Consider the following 20,680-nt stretch of genomic DNA (forward strand, 5'->3'; position numbering starts at 1 on the left):
GTTCTTTGTATTTTCTCAGAAATTTCAGGTAAGTGTTCTTTAGAGCTGAGACTCTACATGCTTTATATAGTTCTTGGCATCCTAAATAGCTTCCGGGTTTCAGAAAGGACCAAGTGGGCTCAGAAAGACCAGGGGTTGGAAGATGAGAGATGACAGGAGCTGTTATATGTTCATGTGTGCTGATATTTTCAGAGAAGGTGAATGAAGAACCAGACCATTGCTGATAGGAAGTGCTGCCATCAGAGTTTTTTTTTTCATTTACTCAATGGAAAAGTTGAGAAATCATCTCTCAAATGAGGGAAGTGTCTCATGAGTCAGCTAAATGTGGACAGGTGGTGGCCAGATTCAGAGGGTTTGTGATCTGGTGAGGTAATTAGACTTCTCTCTACACAGCATCTGAAATCACTACCTGTGAATTTAAATCCATTACAAAAGTCACGAGAGCCTCACTCTCCAGCTCACCTGTTCAGCAAGCTGCAGTGAATGGAAACCCTTCAACTGTGAGAACAGTGCTCTGCCCCTAATAGCCCCACCTAGCCAACTCCTGCTACTTTCCTTAGCCCTGTCCCTCTCTGATCTGCCTAGCCAACAGGAGCCACTTTAATGAGGCTCTGTTCCCTTCCTTCCAGAATGCTTCGTTTCACCAGAACTTCACTCCTCTCAACGTCCACCCCCTGTGTGACTTTACCAAGGCTTCACTCTGTTTCCTATCTTGTAAAATTCAAGATGTACTCATATCATGCTACTCAACTGTTTTGTGGTTAATGTTAATTTCTTTCTTTTTCCCTTCTTTTTTTAGAAAAATATAATGTCATAACTCGTAGACACATTTGTTTACACCAAAATTGATGAGCTTCTCTGTGGTTTGAATTTAAAACCATTTCCTTTTTTTAACTTTGGCCTGTAGAGCCAGTTATCTCAGAACTGCCTCAAAACAATTTACTTTGGACCTTCCTAGTCAGGCAGTAGGGTCAGATCAGTTTGGTAGATTTTAGGCTCACATCACCACTACTGTTGATAAAAGTTTTTCCTTTTAACAAACAGCAAAATTAATAATTATGTCCTTTAACACAGGTTTACATTAGTTACATTAAATGAAAAAGCAAATAATTTTAGACCATGATAACAATTTTTATCCATTACAATGAAAGTACTTTAAACATGTTTACACACACACACACACACACGCACACTTTTGCACAAAAATTTTAAGGCATGATTATTTTTTAAAAAATGAAAATCAGGCATAAGTTCTTCAGAATTCTAGTGGCAAAATACATTTTGCCCATTTTATGATCAAACCATGGGCTCAATGCTAGAAAAACAGGCAACACCAAACAAAGTAAAAGTCAAACCTTTAAAACAATTTTAATAATAAGACACACTATCATATTAATTGACCTTTAAGTACTTGTTAAAAGTGAGGGGTTGTATAAAAACCAACCACATGGCCAAGATGGCAAAAAACATGTCAGGATGGTAAGAAAACTTGGTGGAACATTAAGTAAGTAAGCAAAGAGGAAGCAGGCAAACAAGAAGCAGAAAAATAGGAATCAGACAAATATATAAACAGAAAGGCAGACAGATCACACAGTAACACAATGTGGATGTACTTGAGGAGAGAGAGAAAGTTATAGCTAAGAGAATTTAAGCCAGGATGGCTTGCTTTGAGAAGGAATCTAGAGGAGGTTCCCTGAGACCCCGTCTGCACTTCACCTCTCAAGGGCACAAGCAGAGAGGCAAGCAGAAAGAGAGAGAGAGAGAGAGAGAGAGAGAGAGAGAGAGAGAGAGAGAGAGAGAGAGAGAGAGAGAGAAAGAGAGGGAGGGAGGGAGGGAGGGAGAGGGAGAGGGAGAGGGAGAGGGAGAAGAAGAGAACACATAGTGGATTTCCTTCCATTTTCTCATGCACTCATGGAAATTACATACAGAGAGAGAAATACAAAATCCTGAACATTAAATATACAGGATGGAATTCTGTAATTCCCAACTACATATTGTACTGAAAGGGAAATTACAATTAAATCGAAAATTAGATCATTTTGCAAGGATTCCAAAAAAATTAGTTCTTACACATTCCTTGTTTGTTATCTTGATGTGTTTGTGACTAGTTGGGTCATCTGGTTTGCATTAGGATGAAAACACTATATTGTTCTTAAAATCCAAGGGAAAATTACAAGTGTGCAAATGAAAGAGGTATATGTATATTTAGATCAACCTTTATTTTCTTAGTTTTCAAACAATGTCATGGTCCCAAATAATAATGGATTTTGCACATATAAAAAATTGTGTTGATATATTTCTTTTTTAAAATGTATTTCTTATGAACAGATAAGACGTGTTAAGTGAAATGAACCCCAAGATAGGGACACAGGTTATTTTCCCCCTTACTATTGTTTCTAACATATTTATAATGTACCATGTGATTTTTTGTTTCTTTGTATGTTCCTTTCCTATGATATTACCCTTATTTTCACTGTATTTGATGTCAGTGCCCTGTATCTTGTATATACACTTCTCTAATTTGGGGAGGGGAAGGGAAAAAGCAAAATGCTTAAATAGTGATTCAGGTTGGCCCATTGTAACAATGAGATGTACAAGACACTATGTAGAAAAACGAACTTAACCATTTAGGGGGGGAGGGAGGAGGAGTGTAGTTGTAGAGGTGGGAGGGAATGGATGGTAGGGGAAAAACAAAGGAGGAGTCAACAATGCTTGATAAGAAATGTACTCATTACTTTGCTTATGTATCTGTAACACCTATATACAGTATTTTTACAGTAGAAATGTATTAAAATGTATTTCTTATAAATAGAAATATTTTTAAGTTCTTATGCACATTTCCAATTAGGCAGTTCAGATGATGTATATATGAAATTTTGTTAGTTAGAATTTTGTGTATATGTGTGGTGGTCATTGGGTTTGAAGTTCGGCCCTGGGTGGTGTCCTCTGTCCCCACCCCCAATTTTTGCTTATTCAAGGTTAGCACCTTCCCACTTGAGTTACATCTTCCAGCTTTTTGGTTTTCAGTTGGAGATAAGAGTCTCTCTCTTTCCTGCCTCAGCTGGTTTTAAACCATGATCCTCAGATCTCAGCCGCTTGAGTAAGTTACCACTTAAATTTATTGTTTTCCTTTTATTAACATATATTTTTATTGTAAAGATACAGTACAGAGGGATTACAGATACATGAGTAAGGTAATGACTACATTTCCTATGGAGCATTTTTACCCCTTCCATTGTTTTTCTCCTACCATCCCTTCCCTCCCACCTTCCTAACTCTTCCATCCCCTCCCCCACCTCCAAAGTTGTAAAGTTCGTTTTCAGCATAGTGTCTTGTACATCTCATTGTTACAATGGGTTAACCTGTATCCTTATTTAAGCATTTTGTTTTTTTCCCTTCCCCTACCCAAATTAGAAAAATGTATATATAAGATGCAGGACACCAGAATCAATAGAGTGAAAACAGGGGTTATACCATGGGGGAAGAACATACAAAAGAAATAAAAAAAATCATAAAGTACATTATAAATATGTTTAAAACCATAGCAAGAAAGAAAACACCACGTGTGTCCTCTCGGGGTTCATTTTGCTTAACATCATCTTATATGGTCATATGTACATAGCTTCGGACTTCTTCTGCTTGTCCTAGATATATACCAGCTATTGCAAATAACAGAAAACATAGGACCTATGTTCCTTAGCGCCTGGCTTACTTCACTTAATATATTTTTTCCAAGTCTTTCTATTTCCTAACAAATGGGGCAATATCAGTATTTCTGATGGAGGCATAGAATTCCATTATATGTAGATTTATATATGCATGTATATCACATTGTCTTGATCGATTCATCTACTGAGGGGCAACTGGGTTGGTTCCATATCTTAGCTATGGTGAATAATGCTGCAATAAGCATAGTTGTGCTGGTAGCTTTAGCCACTTACATTTAAATCAGGTGATCTACTGAGTGTTTCCCTGTTCTCTTTTGTGAAAATACACCTACCCAACAGCAAAGGTAAAAGAACAAGTTAAAAGTTGTTCTGATACCCCCAACCCAAAGAAGATACATGATATAATTATTTAAATGCTAAGATAAAAAATTTGGAGTTGTTGAAAGACTGAGTTTCTTTAGTCACATTTTGGGAAAAGTGAATCAAATATTCAAAGTATTCCTAAAGAGAATAAAGTAGACCTGTTTTTTAAATAAGGAGTAATGAGAAGGAGAATAGGTTTTGTGTCATTACTGTAGCCTATTTGAAAGAGTTGGAAGGTACAGATGATCAGGTATATTTTCTGCGTAGCAATCACTTAATTCTAAAATTCTTAGTTTTCCTCTGCATTTTCAGTTTGTTCTCAACAGGTGTTTTATTTGAAACATACACCTTGGTACTAGGTGTTTCTGTAGTTATTTTACTTTTATGAAAGTAATTTTAGGTTTTTTAAAGCCAGAAAAGCTAATAATGATGTCATCCTCTGATATCCTTCACCAAGATCTCTACATTTCATTATATTTGTTTAATATGCTATCAGTATATTTATATGCTATAAAGTTTGGTTTTGCTTTTGGTTTTTGTGCTGGTATTGGGGTTTGAAGTCAATACATTGGTCTGTCACAAATGCCAGTCATTAATGGATCATGCCTGTAATTCTGGCTACTGGGAGGCTGAGATCTAAGGATCAAGGTTCAAAGCCAGCCTGGGTAGGAAACATTATGATACTCTTGTCTTCATAACTAAAAGGTGAAGTGTTGTTCAAGTGTCAGAGCACTGGCCTTGAGCAAAGAAGCTAAAGGGTAGCACCTAAAGGATAGTTCCCAAGTCCTGGGTTTAAGTACCTCTACCAACACACAAACCACACACACACACACACACACACACACACACACACACACACACAATTTTCTTTCTCCCCAAAGCATGTGGTTCTTTGTGTGTGTGTGGGGGGGGTTCTTTTTTATGTGACCCTGAAATACACTTTGTTTTCTTTTTCATTTAGTTGGTGATTTTTGCACAGGGAGAGCAGATTATTGGTGTTACCTAAGTCCTGGGTGCCAGTGATTCCGCTGGATGACTGAGGTCTGACTTAGTGAGCAATGGGGCACCAGGAAAACTCTACGAAGCAAATGGATGGAAACATGGGAAGATATGCATTCAGGTAATTCTTCAGTCTATCTTCTTCCTCCCAATTGTCTTTCTCTCTCTGTGGGGTGAGTTCTTTTTCTTACCAGGTAAACCTGAACATTGTATGGCTTTGTGTGTATACCCATATGCGAATAAGGGTTTTGTAAAATGTCAGCCATCACAAACTTGCTCTTTTTTCTTCTCTTACTATTAGTGAGTTTGTTGGCAGCTTTCATTGTTCTGAGAAAAATGGAATGTTCTAGATATTTTCATGGGATATTTATAGAATTAAGTCAGAATTTATTGTGTTTTTGTTCTAGTGAATTGAGAAACATCTATGTGAATTTATAGGTAGCCTATAGTTAACTTATTTCTACAGTGTGGTTGAATTTTTGGATACGATATCTTTATGGAAAACCAAACACATCTTTAAGTACTTTATCTAAATGAGGCAGAAATTGAGAGCACTTCAAATTTTTCAGTTTTAATCAGAATCTTGTACTAATTTGGCATAAAATATTTTTAAGTGCTGCAATCAATTAATTTCATTTGTAGGAAAAATGACAAAAAGGAATGTCCCTTAGATATAGTGTAAATTTTTCCTTTTGATTAATTAAGAACATTATGTTTAATTTCAACTAAGGTATTGTGAGAAATACCAAGATATGAGATTCACTTTCTGCCAATAATTAGATTAAATTAGTAGGAAAACTCCTCTGTTTGCAGTAAAAATTGCAATATGATATATAAAAAGTGTGTGGTCAACACATTTGTGTCGTTGTGTAGTTATAGAATTTTAATAAATTTCTTCAAGCACAAGGAAAAGTTTAAGACATGTTAGAGTTTTACACACAGCAAAGAAAATACCAGGTTGTTTTCAACAAATGTTTTCATTTTTCAATTTGTGTGTGTGTGTGTGTGTGTGTGTGTGTGTGTGTGTGTGTGTGTGTATTGGTACTTGGTCTTCAACTTAGGGTATTGTGCCATACCAATTTCCAGGGTTTTTTTCTATATGAGTATCATAGACATTGCTGCTTGAAATCCCTTTGAATCTAGATCCTCAGATCTCAGACTCCTATGTAGCTGGGATTACAGGTGTGAACCACCAGCATTCTGAGTGATGTTTTTGTCATGTTGTGTGGCAAGTTACAAGAAATTTAATGTTTGCTCACTGAATACCAACTATTGTAGGCTACAAGTTTGATCTAGTAGTTTGGGTGTGGCTTTTTTGTAGCAGTTGCTCAGTTTCTAGCAGGAGGCCACCAGGCTATAGTCTCTCATGAAATGTGTGGACCTCTTCCAAACTTAAAGGATGCCTGGTAGGTTTTAGGTCCTCTAGCTGTAAGATTATGGTTTCTGCTGTCTGGACACCTATCATACAGCCACTGTTGTCAGCTCCCAGGTACCCCCATACTTCCTTGACAAACATACCCTCCTTTCTGTTTCATTCACTCTGTGTTACTGACTTCTAGAAAGGCCTTAATTTTCACTCACTCCTTGGAAGTAACTCATAAGCACCTCTTGTGGGAACTAATTACATCTGTAGACTTTAAATTTGTTATCTACCAGAGCATATTGTGGGGTTAGCAGAAAATAAAAGACTTCCCAAGCATCTGGGTTTTTGTGCATTGACTTCGGTAGATTATTAGCTATTCATTATTAACTATTTATTAATCTAAGTGTCCTCAATTTCAAACACTGGAAATATTGAGTTGTTGTTTGATTTTAGCTTATCAAGTGTGCAGTTTAAGAAAATGAAAGATAATTCTTTCGATGGAGTAGAAAATAATTTGCGCTACAGTGAATGAAAGGCAGTTAGGAGTGAAACAAATAGATTCAAGAGCATTGGCAGTGGCTTCAGAGATGCGACAGAAATAAACAGGTTAGACATATTTTTTAAAGAGAACATGTGGGAATGTAGCTTAGTGGTACAGTGCTTGCCTAGCATGCATGAAGCCCAGGGTTCGATTACTCAGTACCATATAAAGAGAAAAAGCCGGAAGTGGTGTTGTGGCTTAAATGGGAGGGTGCTAGCCTTGAGAAAAAAGAAGCTCAGTGATAGTGCCCAGGCCCTTAGTTTATGCCCAAGGACTGCCAAAAAATAAAAAGAGAGAACATGTCAATAATGGATGAGGGAGGGATCCAGAGGCCAAATTCATTACTGAATTTTTCTCCTCTATTTCAAAATCAAGACATCATTCTCAGAGAAACAATGGGGCAAAAAGATGATCCAGAAAGAACATACCTTATGAAGTAATACTAGAATTTTTTAATGCAACTGTCCTGTAGAGATAATTCATTAAGTATAATTGTGTCATTTTTTCTTTTTTTTATTGTGAAAATACTGTACAGAGGGGTTACAATTACATGGTAAAGATAATGAGTACATTTCTTATCAAGCATTGTAGCCTCCTCCTTTCCCTTCCTATCCCTTCCCATCCTCCCCCCCGCCCCGTCCACCAATTCCTCCACCCCCCTCTCCCCCACCAAAGTTGTAAAATTCATTTTTCTACATAACGACTTGTACATCTCATTGTGTCTTGCAATAGCACAAGAGCTCATTGTAATAGCCCATTGTTATCTAAAGATTTTGTTTGGGTGCTGGTCCTGAAACTTGATCAGAACTCAGTTGTTATTCCTATTTTTCTTCCTCAAGGCTACTACTCTATTACTTAAGCCAAGGTTCCACTTGAGACTTTTTGGTGTTTAAATGAAGATAAGAGTGTCATGGACTTTTCCTGGTTCACCTGGCTTCAAAATATGATCCTCAAATATCAGCATTCTGAGGAGCTAGGATTACAACTGTGACTCACTAGACCCAGAGAAGCAATTTTTTTGAGTGAACAGAATTAAGAATACAGATCATCCAGGAAGATTCACTCTCAGTACTAAATAAATCATCATGACCAATTTCCATGAATACACACACATACACCACACACACACACACACACACACACACACACACACACACACACACGGAACTCAGTGCTCTGTATCATCTTTCCCCAAAAGAATAGTGGCAAAGTATGGTGTCACAGGCCCATAATCCCAGCTACTGAGAGGCAGAGGTATAGGAGGATTGGGTTCTGAGGCTGGCTTGAGTGAAGCTAACACAAGACCCTATATGAAAAGCAAACTGTAAAAGAAAAAAAGGTTAGAGCCTTGGAGGGCTCCAGTGGTAAAATATCGGCCTAGTAAGTGAACGGCCCTCAGTTTTATCCTCAGTTCTATGGAAAAGACAATAAAGTATAGCATCTCGGTCCATTTTGTCATGATTTAACAAAATCCCGAAGCTGTATACTTCATACGGAAAAAGAGGTCTATTTCACTCACAATAGTGGTGGCTGGAAATTCTAAATAGCATAGTAGTGCATGGGACAAGGCCTCTAGGTGCATCACATCATATACGATTTTGGAATCATGGCATGTTCTAGAATGAGAGTAAGTAAGGGCTTAGGGTGGTTTTTTTTTTAATTTAATTTAATTTTATTTTATTTGTGAACATACTGTACAGAGGGGTTACAATTACATGGGCAGGATAATGCATACATTTCTTACCAAGCATTGCAGCCTCCTCCTTTGTTTACTCTTCACATCCCTTCCCAGCCTCCCCCCCACCTAATCCTCCCCCCCACCCCCACACCGACCTTGTAAAGCTCGTTTTCAACATGACAACTTGTACTTCTCATTGTTGCAACAGGTCCACCTCTATCCTTAAATGACTTGTTTTTCCCCATCTCCTCCACAAGTTATAGTGACATCAAATATAGTGAAAGCAGGGGTTATACTGTGGGGGAGGGACATACAAAGCAACAAAGAAATAATCTTATAAATGCATTAGAAACACATGCATGAAAGAAAAAAAACATTAAAATACATATCTAAGGGTTCATTTTCCTAACATCACATTGTCTGACCTTTTCCGCTTGACTCATACACATACTAGATATTGCAAATAAGGGAAACCAAGGGACCTATGTTTCTTTGGGCCTGGCTTACTTCACTTAATATAATTTTTTCCAAGTTTTTCCATTTCTTAGGGTGTTTTTTTACAACTGCTAACAGTGATCATGTTAGTCCCTTGAGAGTTAATGAGATGGAATTAATCCATTTATGACAGAATCCTCTATTAAAGGTTCCACCTCCTGACACTGTTACATTGAGAAGTTAAACTTCAGTGTGAACTTTGATGGTGACAGGCCATTAACAGGCTTCTGGCAGAGACAGGTGAGACCATTGGAAGCCGAGGACATTCATACAACTAGGAACCTTGGACCGCTGCTTGGATCTCATTGATTCTGGTATTTGCTATATTTGGGACCATATCACAGCCAGGATCCATCGAGTCCATGTCTGTTCCATGTGCCAGCTGCAGTTATGCTGACTGACACAAACTGCTGGACAATAGGGAGGACAAGGATGGAGATGGGCACGAAAATGGAGGTTTGGCATTCTTCATGACACTTAATTAACATTACTTGATTTATGTAGAAAAAAATCATTAGAAAGCTGAATGTCTACATAGAGCCATGTAATAACTACTGTATGACCCAGAAAGATACCTTGTAGAGCAGTCTGTTTACACATAATGCAGACATTCCTCTGAACACAAAAGATAAAAAAAAAAAAACAAGTTCTGGCCTACAAAATTAATTTTCATTAAATATATGGTTATGGACCAGTACTAGGTCTTGAACTTATGGGCCTTCTTCTTACTTCCACACTTCCAACTGGGATCTATACCTGTCTTTAATATTTTATTAATTTTTTCAAGGATAGATCTAAACACTGACCCTAATTTTTGTCTAAAATAAATTTTGAAAGTTTTCCAGTGAGTGAAGTGTTCTATTTCACTTCGTCATTCTATTATCTTCAAGTTTCTAGTGTTTCTTGGAAATTAAAGACAGGCTCTCGGTAGCATTTAAAAGGAAATCTTTTTTGCCTAGTCCTGGTCTATAATCCTAGATTCTTAGGAAGCTGAGATGAGGACAATGTTGTCTTAAAGCAAAGGCAGAGAATTCCATGACATATCATCTCCAAAATTGTGCATTTTTTACATATATAATATTATATGATATATTTAATATGTAATATATTTGTGAAATATATACATACTATGTATGTATATATATACTGTGTGTGTGTGTGTGTGTGTGTGTGTGTGTGTGTGTGTGTGTAGAGCACGTGGGCAGCAAAGATGGTGCTGAGAGGGAGGTGAATAGGCAGAGCCCAATTTGCTTTATGTTCAGTGTGTAAATAGCCCATGGAAGCTTAGGTGCATGATAGGGTGTGGCCTTGACAATGATTGGTTTCTCTTCCTTTCCTGCCATGCCACCCACTCTTTTTTGCTTTAAAAATGGCTTGCTCTGTGTTAATAAATGAGTTTTCCTGCTTGATGACTCCCGCTGCGTCTGATTGTCTCCTGGGCTGAGGGAGGCTGGGGAATGGGTCTGTGGCCAGCCGCACTTACCTTTCCTCGGACCCTGTCCATCTTTCATGGGATGGATGGAAGAAGACCCGACATCTGGTGCCCAACGTGGGGCACGAAAGGAAAAGATACCGGCCGAGGCTAAGTGGTCTCTCAGGGTAAGTGAAACCCTTAGTATGGGTAATACTATCTCACAGAAGAAGGAGGAGGAGGCAACATTAGGCTTAGAAGGAGTAAAGGAGGATTAGGACTTGGGAAGTGAGAAAGAAAAGGAATGGGTCAAATTTGACGGAGAACGCACTGAAACATACACAGTGGAAGTCAAAACAAGGGTGAAGGTTACCCCCTCTGATTCAGGTGCCCCTGATGGTCCTAGGCCCCCTCCCTATTCCCCTGATTGGAGAGGAGGTACGTGACCTATGAGAGGGACCTGCAAGACTCGGACCCCTACCGACCTTCCATGGAGGGGCCGAGGGCTGGGGAAGTAACCTACTCGGAGGCCGACCCTGGAAGTAAAGGGCCACCGGAAAGCCTGGACCCTAAGCCACAGAATTCACTTCTCTAAGCATATCCGGTCACTCTGGCACCAGGAGCTTATAGGCCCTTGGAATGGTATCCATGGGAAGCTAAGGATCTTAAAGAGCTCTGTAAGGTGGTGGCGGAGTACTGCCCAAATTCTCCTTGGGCTCAAACCCTATTACAGGACATTGCTTTTTACCCATGTGTCCCTAGGCTGGATGTGGCCAAAGCTGTCCTTACTAGTTCTCAGTTTATTAAACGGTGTGCTTTCTTTAAGGGGGAATGCAGAGTGAAAGCAGAGAATAACCCGTGATACCTATTATTTATGCCATGTTAACAGAGACGGGGGAAGGGTACTACACTGGTTGTCCAACAGGCCACAATACCTGGCCCATACTGTGACCAGGTGAGGCAGGCAGGACTTGCTGCTTGGTACAAACTGGATGATTGGACTACTGAGTCCCCCATAGCAGGAGTGAGACAAAAACCGGGTGAGCCTCTAGCTGAGTTTGTAGACCAACTCTAACAGAGTATTAACCACAAGCTGCCAGCAGGAAACCTCCGAGATCAGTTTATAAAGCTGCTAGTCTGGGAAGGGATGAATGCAGACCACCACATGGCCTGCAAAGGATTGAGAGAGAGTTCCCTCAGCAGATGGGTGGTGGCCTCACAGGATGTGGTAATGCAACAGGACCAGTCCCAATCATTAGCTTTAGCTTTACAGGTTCAGACATCTGCTATGACTGAGGCTATTACCCAGGCACTGGAAGCCCAGGGCCGAGGAACTCCAGGACCAATGGGGAGAGGGACTTGTTTTAAATATGGGCAGGAGAGGCACTTTAAGAGGGACTATTCACAACAATCCCTCCGACAACCGGCCTGGGTGGTCCAAACCGCCCCCTACACCCTCCCCCAGGTGCAGGAAGGGGTACCATTGGAAAAAGGATTATTGATCCAAATTTTTTGTAAATGGGAAGCGTTTAAACTAGGGGAGGGCATCCTCCAGCCCCGTTAACTCAAGGAGGAACCCCCTCTGCTGTGAGGCCCAGGCAGCCTCGTGGCTGGGTGACCGAGGTCCATTGGACCGTCCCCCTGGTAGAAGGAATCCACCCTAAAATGAGTATTCTCATAGGCAGAAAGAGGTTTCACTGTTTAATTGACATGGGGGCAGATCAAACCATACTCAGGGAGGAGGAAGTACCCTTGGACTTTAAGCTTGCACATGGGCCCCCAATATTGGGGGGTAGGGGGCAACTCCCAGTCCAAAGAGACAGTCACCCTTATGAAATGGACTAGCCCAGATGGAGAACAGGGAAAGATATGCCCTTTAGTGGCAAAAAACCTCACTGCCAATTTACTAGGGCAAGACATGCTAAGACAAATGGAAGTCGTGGTCACTACAGACCATTGAGCAGCCTATGATGATATCCTGGATGGAGAAGAAGCACAAAGGCTTAAACAGGATCTAGAGGGAGTTAAGGAAAAGGATTTTTTTAACTTTCATAATTACAGAGAAGAACATAGGGGACCCGCTCGGTGCACCCCCAATCCTAAAGGCCACTGTCCCCAGAAGCCCAGAAGCCCTATCTGGGTGGAGCAGTGGCCATTGACCAAACCTAAACTTGTAGCCCTCCATGTTTTTACTGATGGAGGTAAAGCAGGCTCTGCATATGCAGCCTTTGAGGAGCAACAAAAGACCCCGAGCCAACAAAGATTTCAACCTTGTCAAGGGTCAGCACAATATAAAGAAATGCAGGCCATAATTATGGCTCTTCAGGACATTCAAAAACCCTTTAATTTGTATTTTGATAGCCTATATATGATTAACTTGCTTCCTCATATTCCCCAGGCACATAGTAAGCTGGATGAAAACAATATTTCCCCTCTTATGGTTATCCTTAAAGGCCTATTAGAAGGGCGGGAGCCCCTATTCATATTCAGCAATTGAGAGGGCATTCAAAACTTCCTGGGTTTTTATCCCTAGGCAATAATTGGGCAGACCAGTTAGCGACTTGCATGCAAGTATTAATGTTACAAGAGGCTACCTGTTTGCATGATTTAACACATTAATTGGAGAGGTGTTCAGCATAGATCTCCTCAGATTCTTGTAAAGGACCTCAAAAGGATATTACATACCTGTAAAACATGCCAGCCCTTCTTAAAAGTACCCCCATTACAACCACCAGGGGTAAATCCCAGAGGCCTTAAACCTAACATCCTCTGGCAAATGGATGTTACTCATTTCCTAGCTTTTGGCAAGTTTAAATATATCTTTGTCTCTATAGATTCTACTCAGGAGCATGGTGGGCCACATCATATACAGGAGAAAGAACTAAACATTCATAAGCACATTTTCTTCAATGCTTTGCCACCTTGGGTCTACCAGCACAAGTTAAAACCCATAATGGACCCTCTTTTGTTAGTTAAGCAATGTCCGAGTTTTTTGACAAATGGCACATTAAATACTACAGGAATTCCTTATAATCCCCAAGGCCAAGCAATTATAGAAAGAAATCACCAATGTCTTAAGGAGCAATTATTAAAACAAAAAGGGGGAGTTAGTCCCCATATACAGTTACAGATAGTTTTGCTTACCGTTAACATTTTAAATTTTTCAAAAGGGGCAACTGAATCCAGATTATGGAAGCAATGGGGACAACTAAACTCTAAGCCCCAAGTGAAAGTCAGGTGGAAGGACCCCCTGACACAAAAATGGAGAAGACCTGACCCCCTAGTTACTATGGGCAGGGGATTTGGATTCATTTTTCCCATAGGGGAGACAGCCCCCATTTGGATCCCTGCCAGGAACCTTAAGTTTTTACCAATCTCCTCTATACAGTAGGATGCCTAAGGATAAGCTAACCAACAAGGAAAGAAAAATGGCTATGGTGGCTGAGGCTTGTGTTTAAAAGAGAAAAGCCAGAAAGATAACTACTAACCATCCCCAAGGGCAACCAACCCTTGAGAAGCTCTTGTGTTCTCTAACAATTGCAGTTGTTGATACTCCAGCTGTTGGCTGTCCTGGCCCTCCCAGTCTTGGCAGTGGCCCTATGGAATCTGCATCAACCTCAATGGGTGACCTGGGCAATGATCAGCACTGGCAATGCAGAAATCATCAATAGCACCACAAGAGAAGCTGTCCCTTCGACCTGGTGGCCTGACCTTCATTTTGATCACCACCCTATGTCATTATGTATCGACTGTTTAATATTTCTGTAGGAGCCAATTATTTTAATGTTACCTGCTGTAATTGTTCTTTTACTAATTGCTCGTATAGCAGCATTATTGAATCCATACTTATTGCTAAACAACCACTTTTTGTTATGCTTCCAGTTTAGATCTTTTTCAACCCCACAGGCAAATAGCTGGATTAGAACAAACCCCCCCTCTGGACTCTGAAGTGGCAAAGACTGCTATCCCATCCTTGACTAATGTAAAAGGACTGCTAATGACATTTTTTGGCCTGGTAATGCTTTTGCTGATGGTTTTTCTATGACTTCCTTGCAAAACTCTAATGAGCTTAGCCAGCCAGTTACATAAGATCAAGCTCCAAGTGAATAAATTTCCCCGAGAGGAATCGAAGCCAGAGATGGATAAGAGGGGGTGTCAGTCTGACCAACCTAAGACAGGGCCTTCAGCTTCGCTTTGAAGAAGTTCCCAATGACGGGTAAGGCAGACAAGGTGGTCCACCCAACCTAAGACAGGTGGGTTTGCTTCTTTAAACAAAGACTGGGGAGATGTTGGGAGCCTTTGGGAGCTGACAGTAAAGCTCAAACGTCATTTTGACCCCTGTGCTTGCTTAAAGGTACATACAAGGAACTGTCTTACTTAAAAGACACCAGTTGCCCAGGATTGCTTTGCTATGTCTGCAGAATTTGTTTTAAATTTTCCTTGCTTTTCTGGACTATAGTAGAATGGCCTGAGTGTGGGGTCCCACGAGGATGCACCATGACGCATGTGTGGAACTCCCAATACCCAAGCTGCTCCCATATTCTGAAGAGGATGACCTTACGAGATACTGACTTTTATATATGCCCAGGAATTAATTGAACTGCTTCGGACATTTCTGTGGTGGGACTGTTTATTACTGTACTAGGTGGGGATGTGAGGTAACTGGGATGGGCCCTTAGATCATGCACAAGGGCCCTCCCTATCCTTATCTGGCAAATCTCGCCTCCCAGAATTGCCTTGAACCCCCTGCATAGCCAATGCTATCCTTACCAATGTAATCCTGTTAAAATAACCTTTACAGTGGATGGGAAAAGATAACTAACTGGGAGGTGGGTCTGCATTAAAACAAAAAAGGGGGAATCTGTAGAGCACATGGGCAGCAAAGATGGCGCTGAGAGGGAGTTGAGTGGGCAGAGTCCAATTTGCTTTATGTTCAGTGTGTAAACAGCCCGTGGAAGCTTAGGTGCATGATAGGGTGTGACCTTGACAGTGACTTGTTCCTCTTCCTCCCCTGCCATGCCACCCACTCTTTTTTTGCTTTAAAATGGCTTGCTCTGTGTTAATAAATGAGTTTTCCTGCTTGACAACTCCCTGCTGCATCTGATTGTCTCCAGGGCTGAGGGAAGATGAGGAACGGGTGAGAGGCCGCACTTACCTTTCCTCGGACTCCGTCCCTCTTTCGCGGGACAGATGAAGACCCGACATATATATATGTGCATGTGTGTGTGTTTGTGTGTATGTGTGTGTATACCTCACAAATTAAGCCAGGTTCAGTAACTGAAAGATTCAATAAGTAAACTTGAAAAAAAACGAAGAACTGAAAGATTTCCTCCCATATCCATCCTTTCTTTAAATATTATGTGGGTTGTAGTCTAAAAAGGTAAATCTTCCACCACAAAGGAAAACCTTATTTTTGATACATCCTAGACCTTTTTTCTCCAATATTTAAAGTACTAAAACACCTACTTGGACAATGGGTATTGTCCATGTCATCCAAAATGATGAATGATTGTTAGATGAACTGTCCAAGTCTGTAGATAAGGATTCAAGCTGGAATTCCCCAGTGTGAAATTGAATTGAAGACCTGGGTACTGTTGTTTTATTATGGAAGGGCTCTGAATCCTTTCTCTTGAAAAAACTTTCTTTGTAATCTGTGAATGTTATTTTTAGGCCTGCACACAGCATCATATTCTGCAAATAGTGGTAGGTATACTGCTAGCAACTCTCCTCCAATCCCGTCTCTTATTTGAGATAGAATTTGTGATCTTATTGTCCAACTATCCAAAGGGAAGGACTTTGTCCTCTTACCAGCATCTCCCATTGTTCCTCAGGAAGAAAGAGGAACTAAACGAAACCATAGATTCATGGTGTGTGATCATGCTGGAACAGGAGTTCTTCTGCAGGAAGCAGAGGAGAATGGAAGGAAGAGTGGCACTTCTCTTCAGTATTGTTGGTTTGTCATCATAGGACAATTGAAATTCCAATGACAGGCAGGAAGTCAGGTTTTCCATTGTAGAGGAACAGGAAAGGTGTAAATTTCTACATGAGATGGGCATACTGGAACAATTGTAGGCATTGACTTAATTTTGCTGCTGGCATTCTAGTTTAAGTCATTTTTAATAAAAAAAAATAAATGGCCATGATTTCATTGAATGTCCTGTCCAATATTGATTTATGGGTATCAAGCAGGCTGTAACTCATGTCACACATGAGTGCAAGAATAATAGGGTTCAGCTCATTACATAGTGGTTCATCAGGATATAAGAAATATTCCTCGGGAGCCGGAGCTGGTAGTTGTCAGAGCTGGTGTGGCGCGGACCCACGTGGGGCCGCGGCGGGCGGTCGTGAGACGCTGAGGGCAGCACCGGCGAGGAGGGTCATCCCCAGCTAGCGGCGCGGACCTCCGCCACCCCGCTCCGGCCGGCGGGTGGTGATGGACACTCCCCCGCTCTCGGGCTCCAGCTCGGACTCTGAGGACTCCGTGGTCACGGACCGGACCGAGAGTTGCAGGATGCATTTTCCCGTGGACTTCTGAAGCCAGGCCTCAATGTCGTGCTAGAGGGGCCGAAGAAGGCCGTGAACAACGTGAATGGACTGAAGCAGTGTTTGGATGAATTCAAGCGGGATCTAGATTGGGTTGAAAGGCTGGATGTGACCCTCGGACCCGTGCCCGAAATCAGTGAACCTCAGCCAACTCCTCAGCAGAATAAGGACCAGAAGAAAGCTGTGAACCCAGAAGACGACTTCCAAAGAGAAATGAGTTTCTACCGCCAGGCCCAGGCTGCTGTACTGGCAGTATTACCACGGCTCCATCAGCTCCACATCCCTACCAAGCGTCCCACCGATTATTTTGCAGAAATGGCCAAGACTGATCAGCACATGCAAAAGATTCGACAGAAGCTACAAGCTAAACAGGCTGCCATGGAGAAGTCTGAAAAAGCTAAGCAACTGAGAGCACTTAGGAAATATGGAAAGAGGGTGCAAACACAGGTTCTTCAGAAGAGGCAGCAGGAGAAATCACATATGATGAATGCCATCAAGAAGTACCAAAAAGGCTTCTCTGATAAACTGGATTTTCTTGAGGGAGATGAGAAACCTGTTGCACAGGCCACAAAGGCCACAAAGGCCACAAAGGCAGGAGCTAAAGGCCAGAACATGAAGAAGGGGCCCAGTGCTAAACGACGGCATAAAAACCAAAAGTTTGGTTTTGGTGGAAAGAAGAAAGGTACCAAATGGAATACTCGAGAAAGCTACGATGATGTATCCAGCTTCCGGGCCAAGGTAGCTCATGGCAAGGGCCTCAAAAGGCCTGGGAAGAAAGGAGCGAATAAGAGACCTGGAAAACGAACAAGAGAGAAAATGAAGAGAAGAACCCGCTAAATAACATCTTTTTATATGAAAAATGAAGAAAAAGGGACAATATGCAATTTTCAGTATACTTAGATCCTTTTTCTTAGTTTCTTTTTGTACAAAATTCTTTTAATAAATTAAACAGTTTGAAAGAAACACTCATGGATTAAAACCTCAGGATTGAAAAAAAAAAAAAAAAAAGAAATATTCCTCGACTTGGTTGAGCTAGTCTCCATTATTTGTTCTATACTCTGCCTATGCTTTGAGTCTGCAGTTTACAGTTTCAAGATGATATTTTGTCCTTTTGGAGACAGGTGAATGGAGCAATATACGTGACCTCCAAGACAATTATCTGTATCTGGCTAAAATTCATATATTCAAATGGGAAATTTGCCATCTCCATAAAATACAAAAGATGACTCCCAAGCACCAGATGTCTACTTTGCAGCCATTGTGGTTTTCATGCAGGAATATTTTGGGGGGGTCCAATCGTGGGGTCTGAACTCTGGACCTGGGCTCTGTTCCTCAGCTCTTCAGCTAAAGGCTAGCTCTCTACCACTTGAGTCACAGTGCCACTTCCAGCTTTTTTTTCTGCTTATGTGGTGATGAGGAATTGAATCCAGGGCCTCATGCATGCAAGGCAAGCGCTCTACCACTGAGCCACCTTCCCAGCCCTGCAGGAATATTTTATAGGGACAAAATCAAGGTACCAAATATGTCCTTAAGCAACCACAGTCATTGACCTTCACATTGCATTTGTCATCCAACAGGATGCTATTGGGTTTCAGGTCTCAGTGTGCATTTCTATTTTTGTTAAAGTAATGCACAGTACACACAGTCTGTTTGAACAACCTAATTATTGAATAGGCGGTATGATTTTCACATTTATCTCAGGAGGTCTCTGGGTGGCCAGTTCCATTACCAAGTATTGGTGCTCATCCTTCTCCCTCACCTGGTACGACCTGATCATGTGTCTGTAATGGAAAGTCTTAATAATATCCATCTCAATTTTGATCTGACAATTGTTGAACTCTCCCTTCACTACCATCTTGAGGTTTATGAGGTGGTGCTAGGTCAAATTTACATTTGGATAGCTACCATAGCAAATGATCTCCTTCATACTGTATTGTTCAGTGAAAACCTCTTCCGTCCATAGCCAATGATTGCATTCACACTGTATTATTCAATGAAAATCTCATCCTGCCATAGCCAATGATCTTCTTCATAATGTATTGCTCAATTAAGGTCTCCTCCTCTAAAGAGTTTGAGGATAATTCACTGTGTTCTCCCATCTTTCTGCTAGGATGGCAAAGAGTAAATCTACCTAAACTTGCCTAAGAAAATAAAAACCCCAGAGCAATAACCAAAAGTAAATACCCAAACCCAAACAACACAAAGTTCCCACTGCCCCCAAAAAGTACGCGCGCACGCACACACACACACACACACACACACACACACACACATACACACACGATTGTCAACGTAGCACTGAGTCAAGCAGGTCACCAGGAACTTCCAGCACTGTAATAGATTGCAGAGACTGTTCACAATGGCTTCAATAGACCAATCACAGCTTGGCATGAGCCGACTGGCTCTTTTGGTCTTGAGCCTGGAGGACTACTGACAAGGTTTCCACAGGGATGCGAGGGTAGAATAGGATGCCACTGCTGCTGCCATGGCAGTGTTGCAAGAAGTACAAGGGAATCAGCCAATGCCTTCTGTCCTTGGTGGCTGCCAGGTCCTAGTGTTTGCTCCCAGGGGGACATCAGCCAGTAGACTTTGTCCTTGAGTACAACCCATTTCCTTAGGCCTGATCCTGCTAGATCCCTGGCCATATGCAAGAACCAAACATATACCCACCAGTGGCTTCCATTCACCACATGTGTAGGTTTTGGAGCTTGCTCCAACACTCAAATAACAAAGTAGATTCCTATGTATTTCTAGGAGAAAGGGGTGCATGACAGTGTCCAACTGGGAAACTTTCACTAAAGTGGATCCAGATATTTTTGAAGGTAGGTAGTATTAGCCTCCTATAAAATGACTATTGCCAAGATGAATCCTCTGTAGAAATAAGTTTTTCCTTTTCAGTATTTACTAATACAATACATCCATGTATTAATGACAACACATTACTACTTTAATATAAATTAAGCATGTTTTCTATTCAACTCAGTGAATTTTGACAACTATTTAAATATGTAATGCTAAGAGTCCTCTTATACATCAATAAACTGGCACTTTTTTCATTTACATTAAAATGCAAAGAAACTAAGACCAAGAAAGTTTTTGGCTTAGGTGGGTCATGGAAGCTGCTGTTTTCTTACTTATAAATTAAATCCAGTAGGATGCTACATGGCATTCATAATCTGAAAAGCTCCTCTAACTTTTGGCTTTTAAAAACCTCTTCAATTTACTCAAGATATTCAAGGACTTTTTTTTATACCTGGAGTGACTGGGTATAAAAAAATAGTGGTGTATCATTTCAGAATCTTCTGATAATGTAGCAAAATTCCTATTCCATACAGCACCATGGAGTGGGTTACTAACATCTATAAGAGTGAGAGAAAAGAGAAGCATCATCGTACCCCATGATAGTTTCTTATCAGATAGTTTACAGCAGAAACCTTGAAATCCATCAGTTATTGTGTTGATATGTTCAACAGTGAAGGACAAGGGATGGAGTAGGGGCTTATGTGGTTGAACCCCTTCCTAGCAAATTGGAGGTCCCTCAGCTTGAATTCTCCGACTGCCAAATCCATCAGTCTTTCCTACAGCTAGAGAGAAAAAGTACTTCTCTTTAGAGAAAAGA

General features: G+C 40.9%; 1 pseudogene; it reads left to right on the plus strand.

The window, feature by feature from the left end:
* Positions 1 to 16,951: 16,951 nt before the first annotated feature.
* LOC122100029 lies at positions 16,952 to 18,026 on the plus strand (annotated as a pseudogene).
* The last annotated feature ends 2,654 nt before the right edge of the window (positions 18,027 to 20,680 follow it).

The sequence above is a fragment of the Dipodomys spectabilis genome, unplaced genomic scaffold (genome assembly GCF_019054845.1).
Source record: "Dipodomys spectabilis isolate Male_0828 unplaced genomic scaffold, ASM1905484v1 ptg000554l, whole genome shotgun sequence".
Lineage (NCBI taxonomy): Eukaryota > Metazoa > Chordata > Mammalia > Rodentia > Heteromyidae > Dipodomys > Dipodomys spectabilis.